General features: G+C 45.1%; 1 long non-coding RNA gene and 1 pseudogene across 1 annotated transcript; both read left to right on the forward strand.

Moving 5' to 3' along the window:
- Positions 1-18125, forward strand: part of LOC139563772 (RNA helicase aquarius-like) — a 94797-nt pseudogene that overhangs the window by 17370 nt on the left and 59302 nt on the right.
- Positions 2-18044, forward strand: LOC139563429 (uncharacterized). Its single transcript, XR_011672559.1, has 4 exons — positions 2-2554; positions 2729-2826; positions 4217-4384; positions 14110-18044. It is a non-coding gene; the product is annotated as an uncharacterized lncRNA (long non-coding RNA).

The raw sequence follows: 18125 nt of genomic DNA on the forward strand, positions 1-18125 counted from the left end.
AGAGATGTGCTGTGTAGAGATGTACTGTGTAGAGATGTACTGTGTAGAGATGTGCTGTGTAGAGATGTGCTGTGTAGAGATGTGCAGGAGGGAGCAGAGCAGGTCCCACAGACACACTGCAGAGAAAGTCTGTAATTAAACCTGGGGAATGAGAGGATGAGTTGGCCAGAGTGCTACTGAGCTTCTGCTATCACTGTTCTTGGGGTTATTTACATAATTCCTCAAAGCCATGAGCCAACCACTCTTGAATGAATAATTTCCTATTTAGATTACCGATATTGCAGTGGATTTCTTATCCATCATTATGGAATTTTTGCTTCGTTTTGCAATAACTGTCCGAGATGTGCTCGATGGGTATTAGTCTCAATTAAGGTTCTACAGTCTTTAGATCTATGTACCTTTCTGTCAGTCCCGGATGGATGACTATGACAAAACCCTGGATTAGATGGTAACTGGCAGGGAACACGGCGGTGTAACAAGATGGACGACAGTGACAAAACCCTGGATTAGATGGTAACTGGCAGGGAACACGGCGGTGTAACAAGATGGACGACAGTGACAAAACCCTGGATTAGATGGTAACTGGCAGGGAACACGGCGGTGTAACAAGATGGACGACAGTGACAAAACCCTGGGTTAGATGGTAACTGGCAGGGAACACGGCGGTGTAACAAGATGGACGACAGTGACAAATTCCCTGGATTAGATGGTAACTGGCAGGGAACACGGCGGTGTAACAAGATGGACGACAGTGACAAAACCCTGGATTAGATGGTAACTGGCAGGGAACACGACGGTGTAACAAGATGGACGACAGTGACAAAACCCTGGATTAGATAGTAACTGGCAGGGAACACGGCGGTGTAACAAGATGGACGACAGTGACAAAACCCTGGATTAGATAGTAACTGGCAGGGAACACGGCGGTGTAACAAGATGGACGACAGTGACAAAACCCTGGATTAGATAGTAACTGGCAGGGAACACGGCGGTGTAACAAGATGGACGACAATGACAAAACCCTGGGTTAGATGGTAACTGGCAGGGAACACGGCGGTGTAACAAGATGGACGACAGTGACAAAACCCTGGGTTAGATAGTAACTGGCAGGGAACACGGCGGTGTAACAAGTTGGACGACAGTGACAAAACCCTGGATTAGAGAGTAACTGGCAGGGAACACGGCGGTGTAACAAGATGGACGACAGTGACAAAACCCTGGATTAGATAGTAACTGGCAGGGAACACGGCGGTGTACCAAGATGGACGACAGTGACAAAACCCTGGGTTAGATGGTAACTGGCAGGGAACACGGCGGTGTAACAAGATGGACGACAGTGACAAAACCCTGGGTTAGATGGTAACTGGCAGGGAACACGGCGGTGTAACAAGATGGACGACAGTGACAAAATCCTGGGTTAGATAGTAACTGGCAGGGAACACGCAGTATAACAGGATTAGTTTAGCATGGCGGCTAGTGACTGACTGATCACATATAAGACACAGGGATTATATAGACTTCTGCATCATATTTGGCACACAACCATCATTGATGCTACAACATTTAGGCCCCTGACCTAAAAAAAAACAGCCTGCAGGCTCACTGAAGAGATACAAGCCAAACTGTATGAGAGAGATGGTCTCTAATAAGGGGGTTGTCATGACTGACGGTGAAGTAGTGTGATGCGTCTGACATGATTAATTTACAATCTTTGTTTTTAATACCACTGTTTAGTGAGTGAGGGGAGGGTAAGAGTGGGGGGATGGTCCATTCACCCAATGTCTTTCTTTCTCTCTCTCCAGCTCTCTTTCTGTCTCTCTTTCTTCCCTCTCGCACACTAACAGGTGTCTCGTCATGAGAGATGAATCTCCCAGATCGAGCAACTTAACCAGATGCCTCTTTAGCCAACGGAGGAGATGATCTGGATGAGAACATAGTCCTGAATGAGGACTATTCTGGTGAAGGTGTCTGTCTACTGTGTCTCCGCGCAAACTCATCTCGCACACACACACACACTCCCTGCTGTGTTATCCCACACCACAGAGGCAGTGAGCTGGCACCCTCTTGATGGGCAATCCTCTTTAGGCTAGCAGGGGCACCTTCACAGGCTAAAATGCCTACAAGCCCTGTAATCCCATTGAAATCCAAGAGCCTATCGACGTCTATAAGGCTATCTTAACTGTTTTAGCCTGACAAGAGATTACAGGTGTAAATTAGCTTTCTAGTCTACTCTGCCGCTGTTATATCAAAGGGATTGTCCCTGTCACATAGCTACCGAGTTGTTCCTGGTCAGGGAAAACTCGGGGTCCTGTTTATGTTACACTGAAATAGGTAGGTAATAGATCTATACCAATGACATCAATTTCAGAGGATTTTTTTGTCATATCTCTCTGTTTAATCCTTGTGTTCCAGTTTGTCTGGCTCTTCCTAAACGGAACCTGCAATTCCTGAACCTCCACGACTGCCTGCTGAGAAACTTCAATCTGTTCCGTCTGGAGTCCACCTACGAGATCAGACATGACGTGGGGGACGTTGTGACTCGCATGAAACCATGGTGAGCAGAGAACACACACCTATAACTGATAGTAAGAAAATGTTCCCACATTTCTGTTTACTGAGAATGTATCATTTTTGTCCACTCATAACTCAATTTCTATGACATTTCCAGGCGCTCGTAGTATGATAGTGTGGTGTTTGTGGGTTGACCTGCTGTCTTGTCTTTCGTTAGGCAGTCAGAGTGTGGTGTTTGGGGGCCAGCCAGGATGTCTCAGACATCACAGCCTTCTCCATCGTGGAGGTGGCTAAGCCATCCCTGTCAACCTCAACGTACGAGACCACATCAAACACGAGTGGGAAGGCACATGGCTGGGCCATCTCTCTATCCCCTGCTCTCCCTCTCTCTTCTCTACCTTTCAGCATTCCCTCTATATACCGTCTAGTTTTCTTTCTTTTGTTTTTCTTTTCTCATGCACTCTGTCTCCCTCCCTCTCTCTTCGTGGATCCCACTCCCTCCCAGTAATAAAGCCTTTATGTCTCCATGAAGTCTGTCTATCCAGACCATCTGTCCATACCTGCTGTACCTTGACCTGTGACCCCCCCTCTAGCCTTGTATCTGCCTGTAGACGTGTTGTTTCCTACCAGCCCTGATCACTTAGCTTCAGTGTTTTATTTCCTCATCTTCTCCCAACGGGTGCAGCAGGGCTGCTGTAGATAATGTTAACAGTGTGGTGTCATCCTCCCTGGCATTGATTTACTGTTTTACCATGAACATATCAAACCATATAACACTGGCTGACTGTAGCTACCAAGAGATTATATACACGGAGTGTACAAAACATTAGGAACATCTTCCTAATAATGAGTTGCACCCCCTTTTGCCCTCAGAACAGCCTAATTTGTCGGGACATGGACTACAAGGTGTCATAAACATTCCACAGATAGGCATGTTGACCAATGCTTCCTCCAGTTGTCAAGTGGATGTCCTTTGGGTGGTGGAACATTCTTGATACACACGGGAAACTGTTGAGCGTGAAAAACCCAGTAGTGTTGCACTTCTTGACACACTCAAACCGGTGCGCCTGACACCTACTACCATACCCCATTCAAAGGCACTTCAATCTTTTGTCTTCCCATTCACCATTTAAATGGCATACACATACAATCCATGTCTCAAGACTTAAAAATCCTTCTTTAACCTGTCTCCTCATCTTCATCTACACTGATTGAAGTGGATTTAACAGGTGACATCAATAACAGATCATAGCTTTCACCTGGATTCACCTGGTCAGTCTGTCATGGAAAGAGCAGGTGTTCCTAATGTTTTTACTCAGTGTAAGTTCTAGCAAAGAGTAATGCTTCAAAAAATAAGCTAGTAAGAGATGTGGAAAATGCTTTGCTCGTCAATTAGTGGATTGATTATTTTTTAAATCTGTAGATTTACTAAAGGAGTCTGTTCTTCAACACATAGTGCAGGAGGATGGCTCAATGTCAGGATAGTCTAGTACTACCAGAATCCCCCTCCCTTTCTCTCCCACCTCCACACCTCTTTTACGGGTTCGCATTCTCCTTTTTGTCTTTCAGTTGAGAGGTGTGTGATGTGATTCTCCCTGCCTGCCTCCCTCATCACCCCTCTCCTCCTCCCCATTGTATAATTAGAGCTTCATGTTTTAAAGATCAGCCGAGCGCTGACAGGGAGTTTTCGCTCTCCTTCTCCCAGGGCTGCGGAAGCACGACGTTTGCTTTCTGGTCACGGTGTTGCCCAATCTGTCTTTCGGCACGCGCCTCGACTGGCGCCAGCCCTTTGTGGAGCAGACAGGCCTGGCCTACGTGAGTGGCTGCGAGGTGCAAGGCATGCTGGACGACAAGGACCGCGTCATCGAGGAAGGTAGGCTGGTACACACGTGGACATCTGTACACACACAGGCGTACACACACACACAAAGAAGTGCATGCATATACATACATTTCCCACCGTCACACACAGACACCCACACCCCACCTATACACACTCACAAACTCATGTCACACACCATTCTCCTCATCCTCCTCCGACCCCTTAACCTCCAGCCCTTGAGGTTAGTGGGGTTGTCATGGTGACACTCAGAGACCTGACCTGTTCGCATTAACGTTCCATGAACCTTAGGGAAACCCATCACACCTGAATGCCTCTCAGTGTTTTATTTATTTGATTTTACTGTGGTAGAAAGGCATGACGGGCATTTTAAATGACGGGCATCTCTAGACTCCAGAATACCTTGACAGCCATAGTCTCAAATCCATCCTTTTGAAGCTGTGACTGGGCTTGCCATGGTTTATGGCAAATCCCACTGTACCTTCTCCGCTATGTAATCTGGTTTCCGAGCTGGTCATGGGTTCACCTCAGCCACGCTCAATGTCCTAAACGATATCATAACCGCCATCGATAAAAGATAAAAGTACTGTGCAGCCGTATTCATCGACCTGGCAAAGGCTTTCGACTCTGTCAATCACCGCATTCTTATCGGCAGACTCAACAGCCTTGTTTCTCAAATGACTGCCTCACTTGGTTCACCAACTACTTCTCAGATAGAGTTCAGTGTGTCAAATCGGAGGGCCTGTTGTCTGGACCTCTGGAAGTCTCTATGTGGGTGCCACAGGGTTCAATTCTCGGGCCGACTCTTTTCTCTGTATATATCAATGATGTCGCTCTTGCTGCTGGGGATTCTCTGATCCACCTCTACGCAGACGACACCATTCTGTATAATTCTGGCCCTTCTTTGGACACTGTGTTAACAAACCTCCAGACGAGCTTCAATGCCATATAACGCTCCTTCCGTTGCCTCCAACTGCTCTTAAATGCAAGTAAAACTAAATGCATGCTTTTCAACCAATCGCTGCCCGCACCCGCCCGCCCGTCTAGCACCACTACTCTGGACGGTTCTGACTTAGAATATGTGGACAACTACAAATACCTAGGTGTCTGGTTAGACTGTAAACTCTCCACAGCCTATCTGTAAATAGCCCACCCAAATACCTCATTCCCATATTGTTTTCTTTTTCTCCTTTGCACCCCAGTATTTCTACTTGCACATCTATCACTGTAGTGTTAATGCTAAATTGTAATTATTTCGCCACTATGGCCTATTTATTGCCTTACCCCCCTAATCTTACTACATTTGCACACGCTGTATTTAGACGTTTCTATTGTGTTATTGACTGTACGTTTGTTTATCCCATGTGTAACTCTGTGTGTTTTTGTTGCACTGCTTTGCTTTATCTTGGCCATTCCGCAGTTGTAAATGAGAACTTGGTCTCAACTGGCCTACCTAGTAAAATAAAAAGATAATTTCCCCTGTGGTTTGGCTTTCAAATGAGACTTTCAGACATACCTCTCAATGTGGATCCCAAGGTCAGTTTTGCATTTCCCCTGCCATTGTAGGTGGGTTAGCTGGTCCTAGCTCTGTAGGTGGGTTAGCTGGTCCTAGATCTGTAGGTGGGTTAGCTGGTCCTAGATCTGTATGGGTTAGCTGGTCCTACTGTAGATCTGTAGGTGGGTTAGCTGGTCCTAGATCTGTAGGTGGGTTAGCTGGTCCTAGATCTGTATGGGTTAGCTGGTCCTACTGTAGATCTGTATGGATTAGCTGGTCCTAGATCGGTAGGTGGTTTAGCAAGTCTTAGATCTGTAGGTGGGTTAGCTGGTCCTAGATCTGTAGGGGGTCAGCTGGTCCTAGATCTGTAGGTGGGTTAGCTGGTCCTTGATCTGTAGGTGGGTTAGCTGGTCCTAGATATGTTGGTGGGTTAGCTGGTCCTTGATCTGTAGGTGGGTTAGCTGGTCCTTGATCTGTAGGTGGGTTAGCTGGTCCTGGATATGTAGGTGGGTTAGCTGGTCCTGGATATGTAGGTGGGTTAGCTGGTTCTAGATCTGTAGGGGGTCAGCTGGTCCTTGATCTGTAGGTGGGTTAGCTGGTCCTGGATCTGTAGGTGGGTTAGCTGGTCCTTGATCTGTAGGTGGGTTAGCTGGTCCTTGATCTGTAGGTGAGTTAGCTGGTCCTGGATATGTAGGTGGATTAGCTGGTTCTGTATCTAGGTAGGTTAGCTGGTCCTTGATCTGTAGGTGGGTTAGCTGGTCCTTGATCTGTAGGTGGGTTAGCTGGTCCTGGATATGTAGGTGGGTTAGCTGGTCCTTGATCTGTAGGTGGGTTAGCTGGTCCTTGATCTGTAGGTGGGTTAGCTGGTCCTGGATATGTAGGTGGGTTAGCTGGTCCTGGATCTCTAGGTGGGTTAGCTGGTTCTAGATCTGTAGGTGGGTTAGCTGGTCCTAGATCTGTAGGAGGGCTAGCTGGTCCTAGATCTGTATGAGGGGTAGCTGGTCCTAGATCTGTAGGAGGGGTAGCTGGTCCTAGATCTGCGCCTACAACAACTTGTACCCAGAATATTCCTCTTCCATCAGCAGAGCTCAGAGACGTTTATTGGAGTGGATATAATATCAGGTTAACCTCCAGACATGGTATCCTAAGTGTTCCTTCCCCCTGTGTGAACATGTGGCAGTGTGTACCTCTACCAAAGCACTATGTCCCCTCGCTTCTCCTCTCCATATTCCCACTTTATTAAAAATGTAGAGAGCGGTGCTAACTGGACCAGGGTATATGTAGTAATGAGCCTAGCGCTGTTGTCTAGCGCTGTTTAAACTTTGATGCCCACAGGGTCGAGCCAGAGACGATCATGTCACCTGTATCGCCGGGCCCTTTGTGTGAAGTGGCACCATCATTTCGATTTATTTATTCATCCTCCATTTACTCAGCAACCCCATTGAGATTTAAAATCTATTATATAAGGGGGCTTTTTGGCCTGGCCAAACTTACTATAAGCTGTGAAACTAGGTAAAGTAAAGCTGGAATGAGCTTAAAGATACAAACACCTCAATCTGCTTTTGGCTACTTTTCTCTACTGGTTACCTGCCTGGCTAACTGCATGCCTGACTATCTGCCTGGCTACCTACCCACCTGCCTCACTACCTGCCTACTTGCCTGCCTGGCTACCTGCCTGGCTACCTGCCTGCTTAGCTCTTCACAGACACCTGTCCTCAGCCCTTTATCCCAGTGGGTTTAGTGCCCTTCTTCAACACACTCATCCGTCAATCGCACCACACTCGTTTTAGTAAAGCGGATTTAAAGGAAACGCATGGGACAGGAACCACCTGGCTTGAGATTCACCACCAGGGCACTGCACAATGGCATCATGCAAGAACCCCATTTTAAATGTTTGTGAAACGCGAGACTCACACACAGGCGCATCAGAGGCTTCCAATGGGAATCAGTCTAAAGCCTCTGGCCTGTGTGTGTGAGAGGCATGAGAATGTAATGCGTCTTGGTGATGAAATGGGAGATGCGTTGTCTGGACCAGGATTTGAGAGCTTAGCTGTCTTGGGGACCAGGGAAGATGCCCTGGTATTTATGAAATTAGAGGCATACGATGTCTTCTAAAATGGGCTGGCTTTTTGGGGGGGGGATCTGGCCAATGTAGGTAATGTTTCTCTAATTTATTTTGTCTCTCTTGCTCCCTCTTTTGCACTCTCTATCACTCTCTGTATGTTCGTGTCCTTGGTTGTTACATAAGCAATGAACCCTCGTGTTGGTGCTAGCAAGCAGGCTAGGTAGTGCTATATATAACATTTTATTTGTCACATACAGTGGGGAGAACAAGTATTTGATACACTGCCGATTTTGCAGGTTTTCCTACTTACAAAGCATGTAGAGGTCTGTAATTTTTATCATAGGTACACTTCAACTGTGAGAGACGGAATCTAAAACAAAAATACAGAAAATCACATTGTATGATTTTTAGGTAATTAATTTGCATTTTATTGCATGACATAAGTATTTGATACATCAGAAAAGCAGAACTTAATATTTGGTACAGAAACCTTTGTTTGCAATTACAGAGATCATACGTTTCCTGTAGTTCTTGACCAGGTTTGCACACACTGCAGCAGGGATTTTGGCCCACTCCTCCATACAGACCTTCTCCAGATCCTTCAGGTTTCGGGGCTGTCGCTGGGCAATACGGACTTTCAGCTCCCTCCAAAGATTTTCTATTGGGTTCAGGTCTGGAGACTGGCTAGGCCACTCCAAGACCTTGAGATGCTTCTTACAGAGCCACTCCTTAGTTGCCCTGGCTGTGTGTTTCGGGTCGTTGTCTTGCTGGAAGACCCAGCCACGACCCATCTTCAATGCTCTTACTGAGGGAAGGAGGTTGTTGGTCAAGATCTCGCGATACATGGCCCCATCCATCCTCCCCTCAATACGGTGCAGTCGTCCTGTCCCTTTGCAGAAAAGCATCCCCAAAGAATGATGTTTCCACCTCCATGCTTCACGGTTGGGATGGTGTTCTTGGGGTTGTACTCATCCTTCTATTCCTCCAAACACGGCGAGTGGAGTTTAGAGCAAAAAGCTCTATTTTTGTCTCATCAGACCACATGACCTTCTCCCATTCCTCCTCTGGATCATCCAGATGGTCATTGGCAAACTTCAGACGGGCCTGGACATGCGCTGGCTTGAGCAGGGGGACCTTGCGTGCGCTGCAGGATTTTAATCCATGATGGCGTAGTGTGTTACTAATGGTTTTCTTTGAGACTGTGGTCCCAGCTCTCTTCAGGTCATTGACCAGGTCCTGCCGTGTAGTTCTGGGCTGATCCCTCACATTCCTCATGATCATTGATGCCCCACGAGGTGAGATCTTGCATGGAGCCCCAGACCGAGGGTGATTGACCGTCATCTTGAACTTCTTCCATTTTCTAATAATTGTGCCAACAGTTGTTGCCTTCTCACCAAGCTGCTTGGCTATTGTCCTGTAGCCCATCCCAGCCTTGTACAGGTCTACAATTTATCCCTGATGTCCTTACACAGCTCTCTGGTCTTGGCCATTGTGGAGAGGTTGGAGTCTGTTTGATTGAGTGTGTGGACAGGTGTCTTTTATACAGGTAACGAGTTCAAACAGGTGCAGTTAATACAGGTAATGAGTGGAGAACAGGAGGGCTTCTTAAAGAAAAACTAACAGGTCTGTGAGAGCCGGAATTCTTACTGGTTGGTAGGTGATCAAATACTTATGTCATGCAATAAAATGCAAATTAATTACTTAAAAATCATACAATGTGATTTTCTGGATTTTTGTTTTAGATTCCGTCTCTCACAGTTGAAGTGTACCTATGATAAAAAATGACAGACCTCTACATGCTTTGTAAGTAGGAAAACCTGCAAAATCGGCAGTGTATCAAATACTTGTTCTCCCCACTGTCCACATGGTTAGCAGATGTTAATGTGAGGGTAGCGACATACTTGTGCTTCTAGTTCCGACCATGCAGTAATATCTAACAAGTAATCTAACAATTTCACCACAACTACCTTATACACACAAGTGTAAAGGAATGAATAAGAATATGTACATAAAAAAATATATGGATGAGTGATGGCCAAACGGCATAGGCAAGATGCGGTAGATGGTATAGAGTACAGTATATACATATGAGATGAGTAATGTAGGGTATGTAAACATTATATAAAGTGGCATTGTTTAAAGTGGCAAGTGATACATTTATTACATCCAATTTTTTATTATTAAAGTGGCTAGAGATTTGAGTTAGTATGTTGGCAGCAGCAACTCAATGTTAGTGATGGCTGTTTAACAGTCTGATGGCCTTGAGATAGAAGCTGTTCTTCAGTCTCTTGGTCCCAGCTTTGATGCACCTGTACTGACCTTGACTTTGGATGATAGCTGGGTGAACAGGCAGTGGCTCAGGTGGTTGTTGTACTTGATGATCTTTTTGGCCTTCCTGTGACATCGGGTGGTGTAGGTGTCCTGGAGGGCAGGTAGTTTGCCCCTGGTGATGTGTTGTGCAGACCTCACTACCCTTTGGAGAGCCTTACGGTTATGGGCGGAGCAGTTGCCGTACCAGGTGGTGATACAGCTCGACAGGATGCTCTCGATTGTGCATCTGTAAAAGTTTGAGTGTTTTTGGTGACAATCCGAATTTCTTCAGCCTCCTGAGGTTGAAGAGGCGCTGCTGCGCCTTCTTCACCACGCTGTCTGTGTGGGTGGACCATTTCAGTTTGTCCGTGATGTGTAAGCCGAGGAACTTAAAACTTTCCACCTTCTCCACTACTGTCCCGTCGATGTGGATAGGGGGCTGCTCCCTCTGCTGTTTCCTGAAGTCCACGATCATCTCCTTTGTTTTGTTGGCATTGAGTGTGAGGTTATTTTCCTGACACCACACTGCGAGGGCCCTCACCTCCTCCCTGTAGGCCGTCTCGTTGTTGTTGGTAATCAAGCCTACCACTGTAGTGTCATCTGCAAACTTCATGATTGAGTTGGAGGTGTGCATGGTCATGGGTGAACAGGGAGTACAGGAGAGGGCTTAGAACACACCCTTGTGGGGCCCCAGTGTTGAGGATCAGCGGGGGGGAGATGTTGTTTCCTACTCTCACCATTTAGGGGCGGCCCGTCAGGAAGTCCAGGACCCAGTTGCACAGGGCGGGGTCGAGACCAAGGGTCTCGAGCTTAATGACGAGTTTGGAGGGTACTATGGTGTTAAATGCTGAGCTGTAGTTGATGAACAGCATTCTTACATAGGTATTCCTCTTGTCCAGATGGGTTAGGGCAGTGTGATTGCGATTGCGTCGTCTGTGGACCTATTTGGGCGGTATGCAAATTGGAGTGGGTCTAGCGTGTCAGGTAGGGTGGAGGTGATATGGTCCTTGACTAGTCTCTAAAAGCACTTCGTGATGACGGAAGTGAGTGTTACAGGGCGATAGTCATTTAGCTCAGTTACCTTAGCTTTCTTGGGAACAGGAACAATGGTGGCCCTCTTGAAGCATGTGGGAACAGCAGACTGGGATAAGGATTGATTGAATATGTCCGTAAACACACCAACCAGCTGGTGTGCACATGCTCTGAGGACACGGCTAGGGATACCGTCTGGGCCGGCAGCCTTGCGAGGGTTAACACGTTTAAATGTTTTACTCACGTTGGCTGCAGTGAAGGAGAGCCCGCATGTTTTGGTTGCGGACCGTGTCGGTGGCACTGTATTGTCCTCAAAGCGAGCAAAGAAGTTGTTTAGTTTGTCTGGGAGGAAGACATTGTGGTCCGCAAATGGGCTGGTTTTCTTTTTGTAGTCCGTGATTGACTTTAGACCCTGCAACATAACTCTCGTGTCTGAGCCGTTGATTTGCGACTCTACTTTGTCTCTATACTGACGCTTAGCTTGTTTGATTGCCTTGCTGAGGGAATAGCTACACTGTTTGTATTCGGTCATGATCCCGGTCACCTTGCCCTGATTTAAAAGCAGTGGTTCGCGCTTTCAGTTTTGCGTGAATGCTGCCATCAATCCACGGTTTCTGGTTGGGGAAGGTTTTAGTAGTCGCTGTGGTTACAACATCACTGATGCACTTGCCTATAAACTTGCACACCAAATCAGCATATTCATCAATGTTTATGTCCGACGCTATGCGGAACATATCCCAGTCCACGTGATTGTAGCAATCTTGAAGTGTGGAATCCGATTGGTCGGACCAGCGTTGAACAGACCTGAGCATGGGCGTTTCCATTTTTAGTTTCTGTCTATAGGCTGGGAGCAACAGAATGGAATCGTGGTCAGATTTTCCATAAGGAGGGCGTGGGAGGGCTTTGTATGCTTCGCGAAAGTTAGAGTAACAATGATCCAAGGTTTTGCCAGCCCGGGTCGTGCATTCGATATGCTGATAAAATTTAGGGAGCCTTGTTTTCAGATTAGCCTTGTTAAAATCCCCATCTACAATAAATGCAGACTCAGGATATGTGGTTTCCAGTTTACATAGAGTCCAATGGAGTTCTTTCAGGGCCGTCGATGTGTCTGCTTGTGGGGGGATATACACGACTGTGATTATAATCGAAGAGAATTCTCTTGGTAGATAATGCGGTCGGCTTTTGATTGTAAGGAATTCTAGGTCAGATGAACAAAAGGACTTGAGTTCCTGTATGTTGTTATGATCACACCACGTCTCGTTAATCATAAGGCATACACCCCCGCCCTTCTTACCAGAGAGATGTTTGTTTCTGTTGGCGCGATGTGTGAAGAACCAGGTGGCTGTACCAACTCTGATAACGTATACCGAGTGAGCTATATTCCCGTGAAACAAAGAACGTTACAATCTCTGATGTCTCTCTGGAAGGCAACCCTTGCTCGGATTTCGTCTACCTTGTTGTCAAGAGACTGGACATTGGCGAGTAGTATGCTCGGGAGCGCTGCGCGATGTACCCGTCTACGGAGCATGACCCAAAGACCGCTCCGTCTGCCCCTTCTGCGGCGCCGTTGTTTTGGGGCGCCGGCTGGGATCCGATCCATTGTCCTGGGTGGTGGACCAAACAGAGGATCCGCTTCGGGAAAGTCGTATTCCTGGTCGAAATATTGGTGAGTTGACGTTGCTCTTATATCCAATAGTTCCTCGGCTGTATGTAATAAAACTTAAGATTTCCTGTGGTAACAATGTTAGAAATAATACGAGAACGCGAAGCGAGGCGGCCATCTCTGTCGGCGCCGGAAGTGTATCAACAGCCAATCCAGTAGGGGCTGAAAACTATAGTGAACTTCGATTTGGTCAATCACAACATGATGTCGCAGAGTATTGAATAAAGTTCAGCTTATTCCAACTTTGGTCATTCCCTGTTCAAGTCCCTCACCCATGCTCGCATCGCCCAACGGTCGCATCGCCCAACGGTCGCATCGCCCACTTTGCGTCCTTCATGAATGCACTTCCGTTGTTTCATCACCCCCAACTTTCTATGTTGGTCTCTTGTGGAAACGTAGGATAACAGATTCTGCTTTGCATTCCCCCCAAACCATATAACACTTGCTGACTGTAGATACCGAGAGATTATATACACTGAGTGTGTAAAACATTAGGAACCCCTTCCTAATATTGAGTTGCACCCCCTTTTGCCCTCAGAAAAGCCTCAATTCGTCGGGGCATAGACTACAAGGTGTTGTAAGCATTCCACAGGGGTGTTGGCCCATGCTTCCCGCAGATGTGACAAGTTGGCTGGATGTCCTTTTGGGAGGTGAACCATTCTTGATATCAACGGGAAACTGTTAAGTGTGAAAAACCCAGCTGTTTTGCTGGCACCTACTACCATACCCTGTTCAAAGGCACTTTGATAACAATATTTTGTTTTGCACATTCACCCTCTGAATGGCACACACATACAATCCATGTCTCAAGGCTTGAAAATCCTTCTTTAAACGGTCTCCTCCCCTTCATCTACGCTGATTTGAAGTGGATTTAACAGGTGACATCAATAAAGGATCATAGCTTTCACCTGGTCAGTCTGTCATGGAAAGGTGTTAGGTGTTCCTAATGTTTTGTACAGTCGGTGTAAGTAGTTCTTCAAAAATGCTTAAAACAATAATTGAATGAGGACTAAAATCAATAGCTTTAAATATTAAACCTTTAAAATGAACAATAATGTCATATTTATGTTGAAGTAACTTTTTTTCTACTATCCTATTCCTGCTGGAAATGAACAGGTACAATTTTTGCGTTTGTGAAATCTTTACCATAGTGTACTACAATATCCATTTGTTGTCTCTCTCCTATTCCCCAGGCCTTGACCAGGACGTTCAGAGTGTGGCTGGACCCTAACCAGTACCAGTAGGACATGACCGACAGCATCCCGAACGGCACTGAGGACCACTATGAGTCCTTCAACATCATCATGAGACGCAAACCCAAGGAGAACAACTTCAAGGCTAGTGGGGGGGTCTGTATTACTGCTCATTAAACATGACCCAGTTTGGTATTTACACTCCCTCTCTCTATATCCCTACCTCCATCCCTTCTTCCTTTTCATACTACCTCTCACCTTCCACCCATCCTTTGCTTCCTCCCTCTTTCCCTTACATCATTCCTCCCTTTATTTGAGCACAGCCCCCAGGCCTTGGTTTTTCCTACTCCACCCACCCCTTGGTGATCAATCACTGACTGGTCCCGCTGGGTCTGGGAGCTGAGAGCCTTGGGATGATCCAGGATTACCACCAGCTCAAGGCCCCTGATCCCCCCCACTGACCCCAGACAGAGGCCCTTGTGGCTGAGCGTGACCTTCCCTTCGTCTCTCTAGGCATCCATCTCTGGAGGCATGCCTGTAGTACGATGCACATTCTGTTAGATCTGGTTGCGCTACCGGAGGAGGCTGCTGCTGGCAGAGATGGCTAAGGGCGCAAGTTATCTTGGAAATGGAAATGTAGCCGCTAACTATCTTGGTTTTATTTTTTGTTTCTCAGTGTGCTACCTGTCCCAGACCTGCTCTTTTCAACTCTCTAGAGACCGCAGGAGCTGTAGAGATACTCTTAATGATCGGCTATGAAAAGCCAACTGACATTTACTCCTGAGGTGCTGACTTGCTGCACCCTCGACAACTACTGTGATTATTATTATTTGACCATGCTGGTCATTTATGAACATTTGAACATCTTGGCCATGTTCTGTTATAATCTCCACCCGGCACAGCCAGAAGAGGACTGGCCACCCCTCATAGCCTGGTTCCTCTCTAGGTTTCTTCCTAGGTTTTGGCCTTTCTAGGGAGTTTTTCCTAGCCACTGTGCTTCTACACCTGCATTGCTTGCTGTTTGGGGTTTTAGGCTGGGTTTCTGTACAGCACTTTGAGATATCAGCTGATGTAAGAAGGGCTATATAAATACATTTGATTTGATTTGATTTTAACCCCTTTAAAGAGCTTGAAAGAATGTGTGTTTTACATGTTGAGTGTAATTTCAGACCCTTGCTGTCAATTTCATGTGCAAACAAGCTAGGGCTGCACAATTTATTGAATGTAGTACATTGGAATTGCATTCAGTGTACAAAACATATACATTGAGTGTACAAAACATTACGAACACTAATATTGAGTTGCACCCCCTTTTTTGCCTTCAGAACAGCCTCAATTCATCAGGGCGTGGACTCTACATGTTCCACAAGGTTGACTCCAATGCTTCCCACAGTTGTCATGTTGGCTGGATGTCCCTTGGTTGGTGGACCATTCATGATACACACGGGAAACTGTTGAGAATGGAAAAACCCCAGCACCATTCTTGACACACTCAAACCAGTGCACCTGGCACCTACTACCATACCCCATTCAAAGGCACTTCAATCTTTTGTTTTGCCCATTCACCCTCTGAATGGCACACACACACAATCCATGTCTCAATTGTCTCAAGGCTTAAAAATTCTTCTTTAACCTGTCTCCTCCCCTTCATTTATACTGATTGAAGTGGATTTAGCAAGTGACATCAGTAAGGGATCATAGCTTTCACCTTGTCAGTCTGTCATGGAAAAAGCAGGTTTTCCTAATGTTTTGTACATTTGCTGTATGTGAAATATTCATATCGCAAGAGATCCATATTTTTGCGTCCTAATATAAATCCATGTTTTCTTTATTATACTATTATTTTATCTGCAAAATGCGTGTTAGTCTTAGCATGCTGCACATGTCCAATTTTTTTTTGCATTAGCCACTAATGCTAACTAGCTAACTGAGAGGGCAAATCTGGCTAGCAAACTGTATAGGTTGATGAGGGGGGGAAAAACGATTTAATCAATTTTAAAATAAGGCTGTAACGTAACAAAGTGGAAAAAGTCAAGGGGTCTGAATAGTTTCCGAATGCACTGTATATATCATCATGTTTGTACTATGACATGTTCTGAATCAGAGAGGAATAACTAAGCATATTCTAAAGTTGTTGTCCTAATATAACACTTATTCAATTCTAGCTGTTGTGCCGCGGGAAACACAGACCAACATTTTGGTTCCTACCCTGTCACAACAAACTCCTCCCTGGCTTTTTAATCTGTTGTTATGCCAAACAACACTGTATTCCAACTATATCATTAGAATAATCATTATATTTCTATGGTTCCACAGATCACCCAAGTGGTTTGAAAATATTGCAAATCAAATCGCAATCGCAGTAAAAAACACACAATTAAATGTTTTTCCCATATTGTGCAGTCCTAACACAAGCTCATTACTGTCATTTCAAAATTACATCAATGCTTGAAGATATATGTTTTGTTTTACATTTCATGAAATTAAATGAAAAGGAAGATGTTGCTCAATTATTTGACACAGAGGATATCACATAGTTGAACACTCATTAAAATGTGATTGACATGTAGGCAAGTCCCTCTTTTCACATTTGATCAGATTTTGGTACATATTAAAACTTCTTAAGGCTAGGGGGCAGTATTTGGAAGTTTGGATGACTGAGGTGCCCAACGTTTACTGGCTGTTACTCAGGCCCAGAAGCTAGGATATGCATATGCATGGTAGTATTGGATAGAAAACACTCTAAAGTTTCTAAAACGGTTAAAATAATCTCTGTGAGTATAACAGAACTGATATGGCAGGCAAAAACCCGAGGACAAACCAGCCAGAATTTTTTTTTTTCAGCCCACCATTGATTCCTATGTCTGTCATTTTTAATATGAAAGCAATACCTCCCAGATTGCAGTTCCTAGGGCTTCCACAAGATGTCAACAGTCTTTAGAAAGAGTTTCAGGCTTGTTTTTGGAAAAATTTGCTAGAATCTGTAGTTTTTCTAAGTGGCTCCCATTTTGGCTGTAGTGTTTGTTACGTGTTCCGGTGAATGCGCATACTTTGTTGTTTATCTCCGGTAATGACAATAACTATTCTCCGTGTTACATTTGATCGTTTATTTACGTATTAGGGTACCTGAGGTTTGATTATAAACGTTGTTTGACTTGTTTGGAGAAGTTTATTGGTAACGTTTTGGATTCATTTTGTATGCATTTTGAAGGAGGGAAACCGGTGGAACTGAGCTAAACTGAGTTTTTGGGGATATAAAGAAGAACTTTATCGAACAAAACGACCATTTGTGATGTAGCTGGGACCTTTTGGAGTGCCAACAGAAGAAGATCTTCAAAGGTAAGTGATTTATTTTATCGCTATTTCTGACTTTCGTGGCGCATCTGCCTGGTTGGAAAATGTTTTTAATGCTTTTGTGTGCTGGGCGCTGTCCTCAGATAATTGCATGGTGTGCTTTCGCCGTAAAGCCTTCTTGAAATCTGACACAGCGGCTGGATTAACAAGAAGTTAAGCTTTTAACTGATGTATGACACTTGTATTTTCATGAATGTTTCATATTGCTATTTCTGTAATTTGAATTTCGCGCTCTGCAATTTCACCGGATGTTGTCAAATCGATCCCGGTAACGGGATTCGAGCCACAAGGGATCCCTAAGGTTAACCATTTTTATATCTGATCATTTTCTCCACCCCCTATGTTTTGTTCGATAAAGTTCATATTTATATCCAAAAACCTCAGTTTACATTGGCGCCATGTTCAGAAATTGCAGAGAGCCACGTCAAATAAAATAAATACTCATCATAAATTTTGATGAAAGATACATGTTTTACATAGAATTAAAGATACACTTGTTCTTAATGCAACCGCTGTGTCAGATTTCAAAAAGCTTTACGGCAAAAGCACAATATTCAATAATCTGAAAACAGCGTTCAGCCACAAAAGGAAGCCATACAGTTACTAGAAATGTTAAATTATTAAATTAAATTATTAGAAATATTTAACTTTCATAAAATCAC

Source organism: Salvelinus alpinus, chromosome 34 (assembly GCF_045679555.1).
Source record: "Salvelinus alpinus chromosome 34, SLU_Salpinus.1, whole genome shotgun sequence".
NCBI classification, from domain to species: Eukaryota; Metazoa; Chordata; class Actinopteri; order Salmoniformes; family Salmonidae; genus Salvelinus; species Salvelinus alpinus.